General features: G+C 36.6%; 1 long non-coding RNA gene across 2 annotated transcripts; it reads right to left on the bottom strand.

The window, feature by feature from the left end:
• Positions 1-1,869: 1,869 nt before the first annotated feature.
• LOC116421375 lies at positions 1,870-17,873 on the bottom strand. 2 transcript variants are annotated; one of them, XR_004231717.1, is made up of 3 exons: positions 17,766-17,873; positions 3,738-4,133; positions 1,870-2,378 (listed from the first exon to the last, which is right to left on the bottom strand). It is a non-coding gene; the product is annotated as an uncharacterized LOC116421375 (long non-coding RNA). The 2 variants fall into 2 exon arrangements; XR_004231718.1 differs by having other exon boundaries at positions 2,359-2,378; positions 3,917-4,133; positions 17,766-17,866.
• Between the last annotated feature and the right edge of the window lie 1,410 nt (positions 17,874-19,283).

The following is a 19,283-nucleotide window of genomic DNA, read 5'->3' as shown; positions in this document are numbered from 1 at the left end:
GGATTAAATGAAAAAATCTGTTTCGCATAGCACCTGTCACATAGTAGACATTTAAATGCTTATTTTCTTTCTTCCTTCATCAACATCATCATTTGTAATTTGCCTGCTGCTCCTGTTAAGAAGGAATAGCCTGGAGTTGGAAAAAACTGAGGTTTGTGATCTGGACAATTAGGAAGTCTCAAAAGTCTTAGTGGCAGTTATAAGCTATTATTTTGGGACACCCTCTATGATAAAACTGGGTATATTTTTTCTTACAGTGCCTAACTTTCCATTTCTTTTGTCTTTTTCTTCCAAGTTCCCAGGACTTGCATGTTGCCCTTTAACCCTCATATCAATCAATCGACAAGCATTTATTAATTACCTCCTGTGTGCTTAGGCACTGTGCTGTGGCATATGGGAAAATCAGAGCAATCTCTGCTGTCAAGAAGCAGGCATTATGTGGGAGAAAACCACATGTACATGAATAAGTAAATTCACAATACATACAGAATTAATACAAGGAGATTTCCAGGGGTATGTGGAGAAACTAGTAGCTAGAGGCATCAATCAGAAAAGACCTTATGAAGTATAATTGGCACTTCGCAGAGCCTTGAGGTAAGCTAAGGATATTGAGAGGTGGAGGGTAGGAGGAAACACATCCTAGGCATGAGAGACAACCTTTGCAAAGGTCCAGAGGTGGGAGATGAAACGACCTGTATAAGAAACAGCATGGAGGCCAGAATGACTGGACTGCTGAGCACATTAAAGGGAATGATGTATAGTAAGTCTGTAAGGTAGACTGGAACCAAACCGTGAAGAACTTTAAATGTCAAAGGGAATATTTTGTATTATGTTTGAGAGGCCCCAGGGAATGATGGGAGCTTTTTGAGCAGAGGAGTGGAATGGTCAGTATTATGCTTTAGGAATACCACTTGGTATAGAGGGATTAGAGAGGGCTGGTATTTGAGGTAAAGAAGTGAAAAGGCTGGGAGACCAATTAGGATGTTATTCCAATAGTCCAAGAAATTAGAGACGGTGTCACACTAATTTATTAATTCTTTGACTCACTCTAAGAGAATGTTAGGGACAAGTAGTTATTTCTCTAAGGATTTTTGCATTTAAGAGAAGACTCCCAGAGAAAAGAGGCACTTAAATTACCTTAATTCCTTCCAATTGTGGAATTTTAGGCAACTTTACAGATTGATGGGTGAGATCTTTGTTAGAGGGAGAAGCCTTCCTATAGCAATTGCTATTATTTTGGCCAGAAACACTGAGAGTCTTCCCTTCTCAAATTAATTTTTGACTAGATAAAAGAGGCCATTTTTTGCCTCAAGTTTTACCTAACCTTAATCACCAATGGGTGTTGCCTCAGTCAAATTGAGACCTCTTAACTCAAAAAGGCCAAGGCCCTCCACAGCATCCAGGACTATCTCCAGCCATTCTGAGCTATATCTTGCTAGTGGAACTAGATGGCTCCAGAGGAGACAATGAGGCTTGTGACTTAGCAGAGTGTACCGTCACCTAAATCCAAATCACTTGCATGTCATGGTATCACTTCTCTGATGTTGTGGTCCTCTTTGAGAATAAAAGACAAACAATCATAACAATAAATCACAACACACAGGTGAATATTTGCTTATTTTAGTATTCACAGAGCCTGTATTTTGGGGAAATATTGTCTTCATTCAGCGCCAATAGATTTCCTCCTCAAAAACTGAAATTTATAAAACTTAGATTCTTGTAGCTTCCACTCTCACAAGGAGAACAGAAAATGGATAGATTGATTTGTATATAACTAATTTGAGAACTTGTTTTTCTTAAATATGTGTGTGTGTGTGTGTGTGTGTATTTGTTACAAGGGCTTTCTTTTCTTTTTTTATGGAGGGTGAGGTTAGAGGGGAAAAAAAGGCAGATTTTGACTAAGTAAAAAAATTAACTTAAAAAAAATACATCTTCAAAGAGCAAAAAGTTTCTTCTTGTTGATAGCTACATGACCCTAAGTAAATTACTTAGCCTCTGTATGTGCCTTAGTTTCTTCGTCTATAAAATGAAGGGTTTAAACCCTCTGACCTCATCCTTATTTCTAGCTCTTCCACTGACTAGCTGTGTGGCCTTCAGTTTCATTCTCTGTGATGAATAATTGCTTAGGTCCTTTAGAGCTCTTTATGCAGCATGCTCTGGGAATCTTGGCTAAGTCACAACCCATCAAACAAAATGTTTCTCTTAAAAAGGAAGTAAACTTGAAACTCTGTAGTAGCTTTCTATAGTTGTCTGTAAATCCACATTCTGTAAAACTCAGTATATCTTCTTTGCTGATCGTGGTTGAGGGTGGAATCCCATGCTACTTTGTAACATCCAAACAGATGTCGTCTCTTTTTGTCTACTGTGTAGTCTTGTTTCTGGAAAATAAAATATGGAATAGTAGTAGATTTTAGAACCCTTGGAGAAATGTGTGATTTCCATTATGGGAAAGATCTTTCTGTCCCAATCACCTCCCCTTCTTCTCACACATATAACTCTATTGATTACATAGGGTCATGGATTTAGAATTAGAAGATATTTTAAAGGTAATCTAGTTCCGTATAGGGCTTAGAAATGTAGAGAGCTAGAAATAAACAGAAGTTAAGTGACTTGACAAGGATCATACTGCTTGTAAATGTCTGAAACCATATTTGATTGAAGGTGGGTCAATCTATCTACTGCCACATTAGGTGCCTCCAAAGGAAGATGAGAGGGATCTTTAAACTTCTTGTTGTTGCAGGGTAGCTGTAACTCCAGATTCTTTTGATATACTAAATTGATAATTTTGACAACAAAAGAAAATGAATCTTGCCTGGTCTGCTCTTTTTCAGATATAGCCATACTGACTGTTGGTCATTTCTGATTCCTTTTCTAATTAATCACTAATCATCCCTTTAATCCTCCCTTTTAGAATTACTCATCATTCTCTGAACTTTTAACAAGGGGGTGGGGAATTAATTCATTCCAGAATTAGCTATTCAAAGTCTAAATTGCCAAATGACTGGGATAATTAAAACATAGGATGATCATATTTCAGTCCAAGAACAAATGACGACATTAGATCCTGCCCTATTTTGAGAGAGACAGTGGAGTGGATAAAGAGCTGGTTTCAAGAGCCAGGAAAACTTGGATTCAAGCTCTGCTTCTGATGTATATTGACTTTGTGACCCCGGACAAGTCAAGTAACCTCTCTCCCAAACTCTAGTTCACATCTCCAACTGCCCATTAGATATCTTGAAATTCAATATGTCCCAAATTGAACTCATTATCTTTCTTTCCAAAACCTTTCCCTCTTCCTAACTTTCTTGTTCCTGTCAAGATTCCTGCTTGCCCAGGTTTGCATGTAGGTGTCAATTTCCACTCTTCACATTCTCTCTCACTCCCTATATTTAATCACTTGTCAAGTTCTGTTGTTTTTACTTTCTTAATTTCTCTTCACCTTCTTTCCCTGATCCTGCTACCAATGTAGTGCAGGTTCTCATCTCCTCATGCCTGGACTACTGCAATAGTTTACTGGTGGGGTTACCTGCTTTTAAGTCTCTTCCTATTCCAGTCCATCCTACAAATTATTTCTAAAGTCATTTTTCTTAAATACCCATCTGAATCTGTCACTCCTGTACTCAATCTACTATAATAGTTCCCTATTGCCTTTAGGATCAAATATAAAAATTTCTATTTAGCTTTTAAGGCCTTTGTATTTTGACAGCACCTCTCTTTCCATCTTAATTGAACATTACCCTCCAGCTCTGGCATTTGCAATGGACTTCAGAAAGAGGCAGGTCTCACACCAACACTCTTTTAGCTAATGTTCAATTTTGGGACAAAATGAGAAGCTCAGAAGTCATTGAACAAATGATAAAAAAAAAAGTTTATTTTGTCCTAATGCAGCAAGACTATACAACAAGGATACAATGACCTTCATCTTCAGTTTTGATAGATACTATCTCCCTTGATTCATGATCTTGTGCCATGGGCAGGTCATCAGGTGATTCCAGTGATCTCAGGGTTTCAGCAAGTCTGAGAAGTCAGGACTTTCTCCATAAAACAGAAAGCAATCAGGTTTCAGTAGATAGTCTTCACTTGTTGAAGGGAAGGAGGAGAGGTCTGGGTTTACTCTGTGGTAGGAGTGAGAGCTGAAAAAGAAACTTGGGTCAGTGAAGTCCTAGTACTATATTTATCCCTCTTTAGGAAAAATTAATCATTATTGGACACATACACACACACACAACACACACACACACACACACAAAACCACATACTTATTGTCTCCTTTATTAGAACATAAACTCCTTGGGGCTCCTCACTGGCTAGCAGAATACTTGGTATATAGCAGAGTCACTTAGTACCTATTTATTGATTGATTTCTGACTACACAGTCTATATCTTTTCTCTTTTTCTTTTCTTCTTCCCCTTCTTCTTTCTTCCTTCCATCTCTCCATGTCTCCCATTTCTTTCTTCTTTTTTTTCCCTTCATTTTCTCTACCAGATGAGAAGCTATTACTTCCAGATGTATTGTTAGATTAATGCCATAATTTATTAATTGTCTTAATGTAGATCTATCCATCTAGGTGATGGAGTAGATAACATGCTAGGCCTGGGATCAGGAAGACTTGTTTTCTAAAATTTAAATATGGCCTCAGACACTAACTAGCTGTATGACCCTGTACCAGCCACTTAACATTGTTTGCCTCAGTTTTCTCAACTGCAATATGAGTTTGAGAAGGAAAAGGCAAACAACTCTAGTATCTTTGCCAAGAAAACCCCAAATAAGGTCATGGAGAGTTGAACAGGACCTGAAGAATTGTACAACAAATAAATAGTACACAAGTTTTCTTCTTAAACATTGGGAGATCATTGCTCTAATTGAGCAGCCAAGTAAGTTAAATGAAAACCAATCTCTAATGTGAAAAGAAAGCTGCAAAGAGAAGTTTATTGTATTTAGAGCTTTTAAATAATTTCCCTGCAAGTGGATATATAATTTAGTTGAAATAAATAAATGCTAAGGTTATCTCAGAGCATCAAATGAGAAGCTAGCATTAAAGCAAAAGATATCAAGGTTTGAATAATTATGTAGTTAACATTATTCACTGAAGGAGACCCTTTGAAATGTGCCTTTGTATGTTTGAAGGTGGTTACAAAATGGTCTAATTATAGCTGACCCTGGAAGCTTCTATGTGGAAGCTAGAGTTAGAGATCATTGAATCCTAGATCTAGATAGAACCTAGGAGAGAGCTCAGGGATCTTTTAGGCCACTGCCCCCATATTTTACAGATGTGGCCACTTGGGCCTCAAAAGTGAAATGATCTAAGGCCACCCAGCTAGTAAGTATAGAGTAGAATTAGCCTGATACCCATTAATCAACTGCCATGTCCTCTGACTCTACATACAATATTCTTTCCATAGAGCATTTCCCAATGTTCCTTCCTTCCTTCTTTCTTGGATCTGTTGAGATGTTAATGGTGCTTTGACATCCTTAGAAGAAAGACATTTTTCATTTCAAGATGTTCTTTTCTTTTTTGTTTTATTAATATGTGGGGGAGAAGAATCTTTAGGGAAGGATGGAGAAAGATATGGGTTGAACAAAGTTCTTTCCATTAGCAAAATTAACTTGCAGCCCCTAGGAATCTGATTTCTTCAGGGTCAAAGCATCCATCCATCAGTTATAACTAAAAAGAAGCCACAAACTGATCAGGATGGGAGGGAAAACACCAGTACGATCAAGAGGCGTGGACAAGATAATGTGAGGTGAGGTTAGAAGTTTTATGTTATTGAAAAACATTTCCAAAATTCACAAGATATCACGAGACACCATAAGCTCTGGGATAAAACAGCCCATGTACTTTGAATTTTCATAGAGCAGGTATGAATGAAGTTATAATATCTTATGTATGCAAAGCAATCTGAGGCAAAGCAATATTAGGGGTTAACAGGGCTTTTTTCACTTTTCTTCACTTTTCCCCATTTGATATTTAAAAACCTGAAATGGGGGGAACTCATCTTCAGGATAATAGTCCTTTTGACCTCAATGATATGACTTAGAAAAGAAAATTGAAAGAAAGGGAAGGATTTTAGGGGAAAGCAAAGTAACAGCACCTATTGATTCCACCACAAATCATATAGATAAAGAGAAAAAACAGGTGGTCAAGGCTAGCTCTGTAGGAGCCTAGAGACATAAAGACTTGAAGGAAGTTCAAAGGAGTCATAATTTCTGCAAGATATATTGAAGCTTAAGGAAAGAATTGTTGGAGCCCAAATACAGAAACAGCTTCCTCACTGATAGATGTCATATGAAATGATGGCTGTTGAGGGGAAGGTAATTGTGGACTTGGAACTGGAAACATGAGATGGTTGAGTCAGGACACTGGGGAATCCTATTAGTTTCAGGAAATAATTCCAACCCAGTCCTATCTCATATGTGACATCTGTGTTAGCCTACAGATAAATTCAGAAAAAAAACATTCCTCATTTGTATTTCATTCTACTTTTTTTGGGGGGGAGGGGCAGAACTTAATTTTGTAAATTTTTACCAACTTTCCAGTTTTTTCTCTTTATTTTTTCCCTTTCTCCATTCCTTCCCTCTCTTCCTTCCTTTTCCTTTTCCTTTTTCTTCTCTCAAGCTAATATGACTACTACCACTAGGTATTCCCTATTGTGTACTTTTTAGTATCATAATACCAGCTTACCAGGTAATCACTATTCATGTCATTTCGCATCTATGCATTTGTGAGGCGTTACTCCACATTTCTTTTCTCTTTGAGAGCACAGCTCACCCTCTCAAACAAAGCCTTTCCTGATCTTGTTCTACTAGCATTTTCTTCCTCATGAAATTATTTTGTAAATAATTTGAATTTACTTACCTATATAATGTTATAGCCTCCCTTCCAACTTGCTTCCCACCCCCACCCCCTCCCAACCAGGAGAATATATTCTCTTTGAAGACAAGAACTGCTTGTTTTTGTCTTTGTGTCTCAGTCTTATAGAAAAGAGCTTTGCAAGTAATAGATGCTTGTTAAATTGTTAAACACACAAACCCAGAGCACATTGTGGAAATAGATATATGGGATAAAGAAAGTTCTCACTGCATTAACTGCCTATCGGTTCTGGAATGTCTGGATGAGACATCCACTCAGAAATTTGGCCACCTAAAACGACAATACTTTGCTAAGGCAGCCAAGACACTAATTAATATGACAAGGTATCAACACTGAGAAGGTATGGTCCAATGGGGTATGTCTCAGAATAATAGGATAAAGCTGAGAGAAGGGGAAATTGGGTTGAATATCAGGGAAAAAAAACTAAAATAAAGGCCTATTATGCTGCAGAATGGTCTCTCAAGGGGAATGATGGCAGGGCCAGTACTGGAATCATTTACAAGTAGGCTAGCAAAAGCCCCTGAGAATATGCTGTGGGGAACAATTCTATGTTGACAAGAGGGTGGACAAGATGACCTTGCAGGTCTTTTCCATCTTTAGTGTCTATGATTCTGTGATCGTACTCCTTTCACTGAAACACTCCAGCTCTTGCTACTCTCCAGGGCCTAAAACCTAGGAAATAATTGTTAGTAAGATAACTGGCCATGAAACATTTTTGTACAACTTTCTGTTCCTTAACCACCTTTTTCCATTCAAAGTCTAGCCAAGGAAGGGGAAAAATAATAGAGGAAACGCGGGCATTATGCAGTCATTGCAAATGAATGAAACTGACATTATTTTGGGCCACACATTAAATGCAAGGGTTAGTGTAAAAAGACCACTCGATTTGGAACTGGAACACCAGGATGTGGATCCCAAGTCTGCCCCTGATTGCTTGTGACCCCCATACAAGTAATTTCACTTCTGGGTCTCAGGTTTCCTATTCTATAAAAAGGGGGAGTGGTCTCAAGGGCCTTCCTAGCTCAACACACTATGAATCTTGTTATTTAAAAACAACAGGTTGTACTTCAATTTAAATTGGGGGGGGGGTTTGAGTACCAAACCGCCAATTTTGTTATATTTAGAATTTTTCCACATGTGGTTTTGGTGTTTATTGGGAGAGCCTTAAAATATTTCTGTGTCCCATAGGTTGTTGAACACAGATGAACAGCTCTGATAAGAGACAATATTCTATCAGCTCCATGGATGAGGCTCCTGTACATTTGCATTGATGTATTTCAGAATTGTTCAGGCAATAAATTATCCAAGATGTCAAGCTCTTGGAGAGAACAGAAATGACCTATTTTAGGGAGATACTGTCTAGTCTGAATCTGACCTTTTGCCTTTTCTTTATTTCTTCGTGGGAGAAGGGAAGTTACAGAGAGCAAAATACTAAGAATCAGGAAGGATTGAGGCGATGAAGATCCCAAGAAAAGGAGATGTGAGTATTATCAGTCCTGAGTTACTCAGCTCCCACATTGGCAGGCATCTGCATTGCTATCCATCTTGCATGCTAGTTGTGAGTACAAAGTGTGGGTGAACTTGACTCTCTGTCCCAACTGATGATTTCCTCTCTTAATTCTAGAGATTTAGAACCTTTAAAATTGGAATTAATCTTAAGGTCCACCTTATACAATCTCTTTTCCCCTCCCTCTTGCTCCCCCAAGGCCAGTCCTTAATAGAGTCCTTGATAAAGCCTATACTTGACCACTTCCAGTAACAGAACAGGCAGTGAATCAAGGGGAGGGCAACTTAGTGCCATTCTGGCCACCCCTAATCACTACAAAGATCTTCTTTTCCATACTCATCCAAATCTCCTATCCGTAGGTCTTACTTCTCCCTTCTAGCAGAATGAAATGAATCTCTTTTCCCCCATGACTGTCCTTCAAATATTTGCTCAGGGGTTCTTAACTGTAGGGTCTGGAAACTTGAATTTAAAAGAAAACATTAGGGTATCTAGGTGGGGCAGTGGTTAGAGCTGTAACTAGGAGGCCCTGTGATCAAATCTGACTTTAGACACTTATAACACTTGCTAGCCGTGTGACTCTGGGCAAGTCATTTAACCCCAATTGTTTTGCCAACCCCCCCCCCCCAACTTTGATAACTGTATTTAAATATAATCAGCTTCCCATTGTATTTTATTTTATGCATTTAAAAACATTATTTTGAGAAAGGATCTGTAAACTCTACCAGAACTGATGAAGGGGTCCATGAGGCAAAAAAAGTTTAGGAATGCTTGGATAATCATAGTTCCAGCATTTGATAAGCTAATTAGAGTTAAAGATTTAGATGTGTTTTTGTATGTGATGAAGCAACATTTATTTTGAAGAATGCCTTTTATTCTTATTTTCTATCCAAGAGTCTGAAGCCTTCTGAGGTTTACATTACTAGACTACATAAAACTTGTTTAGATATTAGTCTGACCCAAAGCAACATGTTGTGAAATTTTATCATCCCTTCAGAGATATAAGGTTGCAAAACTGACAGATGCTAAATGAAAACCTAGAAAAGGCAAAAGAAATTCTACCAAAAGATTGCTAAAAAAGATCCAGTTTTCAAAACAAGCAGGTAACTAGAATTACATGTGTTTGGAGACTCAATTAACTAAACAAGCCAATATTCCAAACGTGTATAAAATCTGAAGCATTAGTAAAAATAAATACCAAGCATAAGTTTGTTTTTTTTTTTCCTTCGTTAAAAACACTAACAGCACTAAACATGTTACAATTCAAATTGAGTTTAGAGATTCCATAGATGTACATCAGAGATTTAGTAAGCAGCCATGGAAGCTAACTGTTTTCTGGATTTGAATACCAAAGATATTTATAAAAATTTTTATGAGAGAATCTGAAATGAGTATCATGGCAGGAGGGTATCAAACATTTTTTTAAAATTAAGATTCTTTTCTGAGTCTAGTCTGTAAAAAGAGATGATTCAATTAGAATATTTCTACAGTGTCTCCTAGCTCTGATATTCTCAAATGCTAGTGGAAAGAATATTGGAATTAGAATCAAAAGATTTGACTTTAAGCTTCTGGCATTCCTAGTTATTACATATATGACCTAGAGAAAGTAACTTTATTTCACCGCTCTTCCCTTTATTTCCTTCTATTTAAAATTATGGCCATAGACCGTATGATCTTGTAAGGTTCTTTCTTACTTTGAATCTCATGGCTCTTTAAAAATACACTCTTCATTTTGTGGATAGAAATATTACTGATCATTTACTTAATCTGAGTTGTCCAAGTGGCCAGTGAAAGGGGGACAACAACATCTAAAAATGCTAGTGAATTCCATCTTTCCTCTTAAAAAATATGACATATTTCTGTGTCTATTTGATTTCATTGGTATGGGTACTCCTTCTGGGCAGACAGTAACCTATACAAGCCTTCACGTCCTATGCAATTCTTGTCAATGACTTTCAGTAAATCTTCCATGGAAGATCTACCCAAGACTGGAAACCTTCCTCTATTTCTTTTAATATTTCATGCAGACTAGTGCAACACTCAGCCCATCTGCTGTGATCATTCACTCTCACTATATTCTGAACCTGTCTCCTTTTGTGGTCCTTCATGGCCTGGATGATGTTTTTACAACCTCTCTCATGCACAAGTGAGTGTCAGTAAAATGCCAGCACTCATATATACCCATGGTAGAAATTTTCATTGCTTTTTAGGTTACATGCTTTTATTTTTCATACATATGCACACACATACATATCCAGATGCACAAACATACACAATACACATATGAACTATATGGTATTTGTCATACATACAGGTCTATTCATACATATTTTTACTGGTATAAGAATTTCTAGGCAAATACCTTCCTCTGTAAGTGTGAATTGGCATCCTTACTGCAATGTATACTCTTAGGAAGATGTATCGAGCACTATGAGGGTCATACATTCAGTAGATGACAGGGACAGCTCTTGAAAGATAAGTTTTCTTGACTTTGAGATCATCTCTCTATTCCTTATCCTTCCATGTTGCCATATATGTACATGTGTGTGTGTGTAATCATAACAGCTCACATTTATATAGTACTTTAAGGGTTTACAAAATACTATACAAATATTTCATTTTTATATTTATAACAACTCTGGGAGGTATATTACATCTATGTATTTATATGTATATACATATATTTACCTGCATATACATATTTATATAGTATATATGGGTATGTGTATGGATCTCTGTCTCTCTCTTCTCTCTGTGTCTGTCTTTCTCTCTTCTCTTCTTCCCTTTCTTTTTCTTTCCTCTCCATTCCTCCCTCCCCCTCCTCTATTTGATTTTTTTCTCAAGGGTGGGGTCAAAGCCTGTGTTTTCATTAGTGTAAGGAATTCCCAATGAGGAATCTGTCTCCACCAATGCAAGTCAGTAACTATTCTATAATGTAGAGCCTTAAAGAGTTGTATAGGGCTCTGAGAGGTTGTCAGATCAAATCAACAAGCATTATCAAGTTCCTACAATGATCATACAGCCAATATCAGAAATGGAAACTGAAGCCAGGCTTTCCCTACTTTGAACCCAGCTCTATAGTATAGCTACCATACTACTGTGCCTATAATTTCAGGAAGACTATTGGTATTAAAAGGAAGCAGACGCTTGGGATCATTGAAAGCTCCTTATAATTTATTAAATATTATTTAATTAAGTTTCTTTCTCATTTAATTCTGGGCTCAATTATTTCATTGTGTTTTGTTTGGGTAGTACCCATGTATGTTAAGGGACAGATCAATTCTCTAAGAGCCTCCACAGCTGTGGATCATAACATCTGAAGGAGTTGCAGGGCAGCTTTTGCTGACACAGGTGCTGCAGACTAGGAATAAGATAAATTGGAGGCACAGAGAAGCGGAGAGGTCAGACAATGGCCTCTCGGTCAGAGAGGTCAGAGAACAGCAACTGCCTCTCAGTCTCCTTGTGTCATCTTCTCACAAGAGGAGATTCTGGGTTGGATCTCCAGCAGCTACTGTCAGGTGGCTCCCCCATGTATTCCAACACATGCAAGACAGCTAATTGAAAATATGTAATCAGTTTGGAGGAGATGGGACTAAGCACTTATATAGTGCTATGTGCCAGACTGAGTATAATAACTAACATTTATATGGTTCTTACTATGTGCTGGGCATTGTGCTAAATGCTTTATAATTATTATCTCATTTGATCCTCACAACAACACTTTCAGGAAGATGCTTTTATTATACCCATTTTACAGTTGAAAAAACTGAGGTAAATAGGCTACATGATTTATCCAGCATCACACAATTAGTATTTGAGGCTAAATTCAAATCTTTCTGATTTGAGGCTGAGCACTCTATCCAGTATGCCACTAGCTGCTTCACTAGTTCTTAGTGGACATAGAGAATCAACTATATCATAGCTTAGACATTAACATAAACTAGGAAAGAGATTCAAATTCTAGGGGAACATGGACCCTGTGGATAAAACATTTAAAGAAAGCAATTAGCTGAATAAATAGAGCCTTAGGATAGAAAGGTTATCATTAAAACACTGGTCACATTGGCAGTTTATAGGAGGAATATAGTCCAGTATGAAATTTTAAAATTCCACATGCAGTATGCTTTCCTGATGATATTAACATAGGAAGATGACTTTTGTTTATTCAGGTTCAGGTATTATAGATTAGCACCTGTCGACACAAAATCTTTTCCATGTTAGCCCGGGACAATGGACATTAAAGTGGAGGAATTTAGCTGAGCACCACAACTGAACCCCTTCAGGCTTCTGCCCATTTATGATCTATAGCAAGGGGAATATTTAAATATGGGTAGTGCTGAAGAACAGCACCAATTTGCTTTCCAATGACCCAACATTGGTGATGTCTTGAATGCAATATTAAGAGGACTAAGAGGGTTTTGAGTAAAGCCTGGCTAATGTTTATGTGAGTGGTACAGTGGCAATATCATGTTGGTCAGGGGTTTGGGGGTTTTCTCGGCTTGTATTTTTATTATTTGTGTACCTGGTAACTGACTCCCTTGGGGAAATGAATGGAAGCACATGAGATATGTGCATATTCCCCAGGTTTCTATGTGTGATTATGATCATGTGTAGAATTTAAACACAGTACATATTAATTAGAAAGGGAAGCTGTGTCACAGGTCCAGCACAAGAAGAAAGAGGAGTAATTGGAGAGCAGTTGTTCTGAAAAAAAAAAAATGGTGGTTTTGAACCATCAATGTGATGTGACAGCACCAAAAAGCTAATGTTATATTGAGTTACCTTAAGAAGGTTATCTATTTCTTGGAAGAGGGAGGAGATAGTTCCATTTTACTCTCAATGGATCTCTTTTAATATGTTCTGTTCAATTCTGAGTGCCTTAGTTTAAGAATGATATTGATTAGCTGGACAGTGTCCAGAGGAGAGCAATCAGAATAGTTAAGGGTTTTGTCTATGTCATACAAGGACTGGTTAATAGAATTGGGAACATTTAACCAAGAGAAAATAAGACTTAAAAGGGATATGAATCTTATCTTCAAGTTGAAAGTCTGTCCCATAGAGGAGGAGGAAAAAAAAAACCCACTTGTATTATCTGAAGACTGAAACCAGAACAATCAATGGAAGATGAAAAGAGTCCAATTTAGGCTTGAAGCCAGGGGAAACAAAACAAACAAAATAAAAAAGACAACTGCTGAAAATTTAAATCTGTCCTACAGTAGAATGAGCTGCTGTGTGAGGTGATAGGTTTCCCTTCTTTGAAGGCCTTTGATCAGAGGTGAGGTGGTCATTTGTCTGATATATTATAATGAAAATTTTTTTTTGTACATTGTTTAGATTAGATAATTACACATTTTCTTTTCTATTCTCAAATCTTATGAGACATGAAATAATTGTGTTAAAACAAAAAAATCAAACAAAATATTTAAAATTAAAATAACATTAAAAAAGATCGTTGGATTCACATTTGGGCTCAGTTATGGATTCTGGAAAATTCATTCACCATATTTATGCCTTGTATTCTTTTTAACTTTCAATAAAAGCTCTCTATCCTGTTTCACTAACATAATACCCACAGCAATGGAAAGTTTTGATTCTCTTGGAATGAATATCCCCCTTCTTCATTGTACAGATAAGTCCATTGAGGCCCAGGAAGGGAGCCAAACAATGTATCCAAGATCACAAAGAGTCCTGCTTTCTACAATAGTACTATGGTCAGCTCTTTGTGATCCATTAATGAATTTTCCACTTCATAGATGAGACCTTTTCTTCTCTACTACTCAACTGAGTCTTAGATTTTCAAATTAAATGAATTCAATTTAAGGGAATACTTATTAACTACTTTGTGCAAGGTATTGTGTTGGTGCTAAGTACCTAGTTAAAGATAAAAAAAAAAGTCACATGAGTTTTGGTTGTTTTGCTTTCTCTGGACTTGTGATTTTATGGATATAGAGAACTCTCAGGTGAGGAAGCCTCCTCAACCAATGTATATCTACAACTGCTTAGTAATATATAATCTTAAGCAATTTTCTTGGAATACTAAAAGATTAAATGTCTTGTTCAAGATCACACAGCTAGATGGCACAATGGATAGAGAGCTAGGCCTGAAATCAAGCCAAGTCATCTTCTTGAGTTCAAATCTGGCCTCAGACAGTTTACTAACTGTGTGACCCTGGGCAAAACACTTAACCCTGTTTGTCTGTTTCCTCATCTATAAAATGAGCTGGAGAAGGAAATGGCAAAGCACTCCAGCATCTCTGCCAAGAAAACCCCAAATGGGGTCACAAAGAGTAGGACATGACTGAAAAAACAACTGAATAACAACAATCAGGGGTCACACAGCCAATGTGTGTCTAAGGGGAAATTTGAATCCAGATCTTCCTAATTAGATATCAATATCCTCTGTACTCCCATATCCCTTATTATTATAGTCTTTATTACCAAATGATATAATGTCAGAAGTTTAGATCTGAGAAGGAATTAAGGTACCATTTAGTCCAACCTTTCCATTCAGATGAAGAAAGAATTTCATGCATAAGAAAACTGAAGCCCAGAAAAGGTAGATGTTTTATCCAAGAACACATGGAGAATAAGTAGCATGGTTGTATAATGAAGGTCTCTCTGTCTCCCAGATTGGTGCTTATTCTATTGACTATGTTATCTCATTATGATCCATTAATATATTTTTCCCCTTTGCAGAGGAGACCTTTTGTTTTCTACCATTCAAATGGTTCCTGTGTTTCCAATTTAATCAAATTCAAATCATTAACCAATATTTATTATTAAAGTATTTATCATGTGCAAAATACTTGTTCTATTATTGGATTTACTAAGACAAAATCAAAGATCAGTGTTTGACCTCGTGGCGTTTTCACTCTCATGGGTTTATGATATATAAATATACAAGATGGTTTTGTGATGGGAGAAAGCACAAATTAGTGATATAATGGACTTCATTGAGGATAAAATGCCAGAGATGAATTTTGAAAGAAACTAAGAATTATATGCTACAGAGATAAGGAAAAAGTGAATGCTAAGCAAGGAAGGGAAGGATTTGAAGCTTAATGCAGAAAAGATAATTATCTATTTATCTATATCTATCTTCTGTTCATCTATCTGGAAGTAATTGGGGTTAAATGATGTGCAGAGTTATATAGCTAGTAAATGTCTGAGGCTGAATTTGAATTCAGATCCTCCTAACTTTAGGAATGGTGAAAATAGTATATTTATGAAAACATTATTTTGATAATATTACCCGAGTTAAAATACTCTTTCTTTTTTTTCCTCTCTCCCCCTCCCTCCCTCTGTCTCCCTCTCACTATTCTTCTCTTTCTCTCCCTTTCTCCCTCTCTCCCTCCCTCTTTCCTTCTCCCCCCACTCTCTCAAATAATCTATCTTCTCACTGTACTTCACTGATAGTCCTCCCATGCCTGCCATGTCCTCCCTCTTCATCTTTAGCTCCAGCTCCATCTTCATCTCCTGCCCTCCAGCTAAAATCTCATCTTCTACAAGAAGCCTTCTTTAATTAGTCTTAATGTTAATGTCTTCCTTCTGCATTTATCTTCAATATATCCTGTCAATAGTTTGTCACACAAAGTTGTATTGTCTTGCCTCCCTCATTAGACTGTGAGCTCCCTGAGAGCAAAAATCTTTTGCTTTTCCTTGTACTTAGCACAGCTTTACTCATAGCAGGTACTTAATAATGTTTTTTTTTGACTAGCCTTGAGTTGGTCAGTCATTAACTCTTAGTAAGTAGTTGTGTGATAAATTAAGCATTTGGTTAGTGAGTAAACAAGTAGCTGGACCAGTTTGTGAGTATAAACCTACTCCTAGTGTGTGCAGGTATATTTCCAAGGGAGAGTAGGTAGATGATGCCAGAAGAAGCAGTTTTAAAAAGGGAAGTGAACTGAGGGACACTTTCCTGAGTAGAATCTTTCCTCTGTCATCATGACTCTATCCCATTCCTTCCTCAGTCTCTATGAATTCCTTTTACATTCATGAATCATTTCCTTAACACTTTCTTAGCTCTCAGATTTTAACTTCCTTTCAGAAAGGGTTAGTTAATAGAATTGGTTTGCAATGCCACATTATACCTTTAGGGGCTACTATGTTATATCCATATATTCTAACTTAAAAATTCCTTAATTCTGAGACTTAGACACTATAAAATTAAGAAGTGTACCTCTCTATCACATGAATTTGTATAAATTGTGTAAAATGAATTTATTTCTTAATCTTTGTTCTTATTTGAAATTCTATAGATAGGACAGAATTTGAAATGACTTTAAAATGTTTCATATATCTATATCTATATCTATTATCTATTTATCTATCTATCTATGTAATCATACATCTTGTTCCTGGAGGGCTGTAGATCAACCCAAATCTGCGTAGCAGGGTTTTTATCGGCATTTACCTGGATCTTTTGATTCTCTGTTAAGGGCAAAAAAAGAAATGGCAATATGAAATTGTGTGTTGGAAGTGGCAAAACATGACTCAGGTTTTCACTGTAAAGTGTGGAGAAAATTCAGGGAGAAGAAAGATGTACTGAGAAAGGTCCCTTTGTGACTATGGCCTCTAATTTTGTGCTTTTATCAGACTAGGGATTAGGGCTTTCAGTAGTGAAGATATTTTTAGGGTTTACACATTAGATCTGAAGTAATAACTCAATGCTAAAAACAGTTTGGTGTCTTATAGAAACTTTCAGAATAAAATTTAAGAGATTCAAATGCAATGTTTTATGACAGTATGTGGTTATCAGAGTTGGGAATAATTAGCAAAGTATCACTTGTCCATTAACTCTGAGTGCACCATTGATACCATAAACCTGTTTGTATCTATGACCAAAAAATCCACTCATGGGAAATGACAGAGTTAAGCCTTGAGTTAGAAAGGAAAAAAATTAATGATCATTAAAAAATGGAGCATACTATTTCTTGAAATAGAGATGTGTATATTGAAAGTATGAAGTTTATGGAGAAGAGTCTTTCCTTCCTTTTTTCCTTCTTTCTTTCCTCTTTCCCTCCCTCCCTTTCTTCCTCTCTTCCTCCCTCCCTCTCTTTCTTTCTCTCTCCCTCCCTCTCTTCCTCTCTCCTTCCCTCCCTTCTGAATTCTTTCCTCTCTTTCCCTCCGACCTTTCTCTTCCTACATTGCCTCTCAATGTCATAATTATCTAAGCTTAATGTCTTTTCCTCTCTCCTTTTCTCTCTTTTCTTCCTTTTATCCCTTCATTTCCTTCCTCTTTTTCCTATCTCCCTGCTTTTCTTTCTCCCTTCTTTTTTTTCCTTCCCCCTTCACTTCTAAAAAAATTACTGATTTTAGAAAATCCGTTCCTGTGAATGAAACTCTTCACTTAAGGGTGATATGTTGTGACTTATGAAAATTTGAAATACCTGTTATGGCTTGGCTCTCACTTAGCAGGCCTGTATTTGTCAGTTGATGATTGAAGTTGTAAATCAGTATTCTTAGAACTGGAATTTCCAATAGAGAAGCAAATCGCTGCAAACATCAGTTTTAAGAATAAAATAAAATGAAGCAAGCAGTAATAATAATAAAAAAAAAACCTTGACAGGCAAATTTGCTGTTACACGTTGTGCATTTCTTTTCAGTCCTTCAAACTTTCTGAACACTATAATTTGTTTCTAGTGCAGCATCACTATCATCAAAGATGTTGGACTTTATTAGCTCCACTGTCTCAGGAATGTCTTTTTTTTTTTTTTTATCAGAGAAAGGAATGAATAAGAGTTTAGCCACTTGCGCCTAAGTATAATCACTTTTTCTTAGCAGATGTCTTATTCTTTCTTCAGTGAAAGAAAGGAAAAGAAAGAAGGAAAGGAAGAATAAGAAAAAGGAAAAGACAGGCCTTTTATTCTTTTATAGGATAATTAGAATTGATTTCAAAGTACATTTTATTGATATCTTTTTTTTTTTTCCAAAAATTTCTGATTTTTTTTGGTTTAAAAAAGAAACTAAAAACATTAACAAAAACATATAAACAGAAAGCTTCTTCCTTCATCTAATATAGTGACAACATCTTGCTCTAGTAGACTTCCATCTTTCTGCTCTAAGGGAAGGGGGAGGTATATTTCAGGGGAAATAGATCTGTTTTGTTTTGTTTTGTTTTTTGAAAATAGATCATTTAAAAAAGCAAGTCACCCAGATGAGAATGCTTGCTCAGTTGTTTTACTGAGGTGTTTGAGAGATGGGTTTTTACCCCCTCTAACCACACAAAATGATTAAGAATTAAAGAAGTCACATGAAAAGTGTAGTGTTAGAGGCAATTCAATTAATAAATTGTGTTTGAAACCAAAAAGTTCTTCTTACTGAGCATTTGTTCTTATGTAATAAGATATATCTTCTACTATAGAAAGGGAATTAAGCTGGAGAACTAGAAGGTGAGTTATAGGGAAGCTACTTTACCAATCTGTGTATTGTAATAGGAACAAAGAAGTCTCAGGTAGGAACCACAAGGAGGAAACTCCTTTGAGCAGTGTATACCTGCAAATGTTCTGGAGTTTGTGGTCTTAGACAGTTTTCTGGGGCATTAGTAAAATGGTTTATCCAGGATTACACAGCCAGTATTTACCAGAGATGGATGAGAATTCAAGTACTAGGCTTTCTGAGTCTAAAGCCAGCTTTCCCATTTGCTTTACTACAAAACCTCTCAACACATCATAAAAAATCTAAGCTTAATGGTTAGTCACAAAGTCAAAAGTCATAGACTTTGACTTGGGTCTCAAAACTGCCATGTTAAAAGAAAGTTTCATTTCTATCTGAATACATTTTTTTTCTTGGTTTAGATGTTACATATTCTTCTCACCTTTGGTCTCTTTTAAAGGAATGACTCATTCTTTCTTTTTCTTGAATGCTCTATTGTTTTCTTTGATGATTACGCTCAGGTCTGAGGGACA

This window comes from Sarcophilus harrisii, chromosome 2 (assembly GCF_902635505.1).
Source record: "Sarcophilus harrisii chromosome 2, mSarHar1.11, whole genome shotgun sequence".
Classification (NCBI taxonomy): Eukaryota; Metazoa; Chordata; class Mammalia; order Dasyuromorphia; family Dasyuridae; genus Sarcophilus; species Sarcophilus harrisii.
The sequence above is the reverse complement of the archived record's forward strand: the minus strand, read 5'-3'. Positions and strand labels throughout refer to the sequence as shown.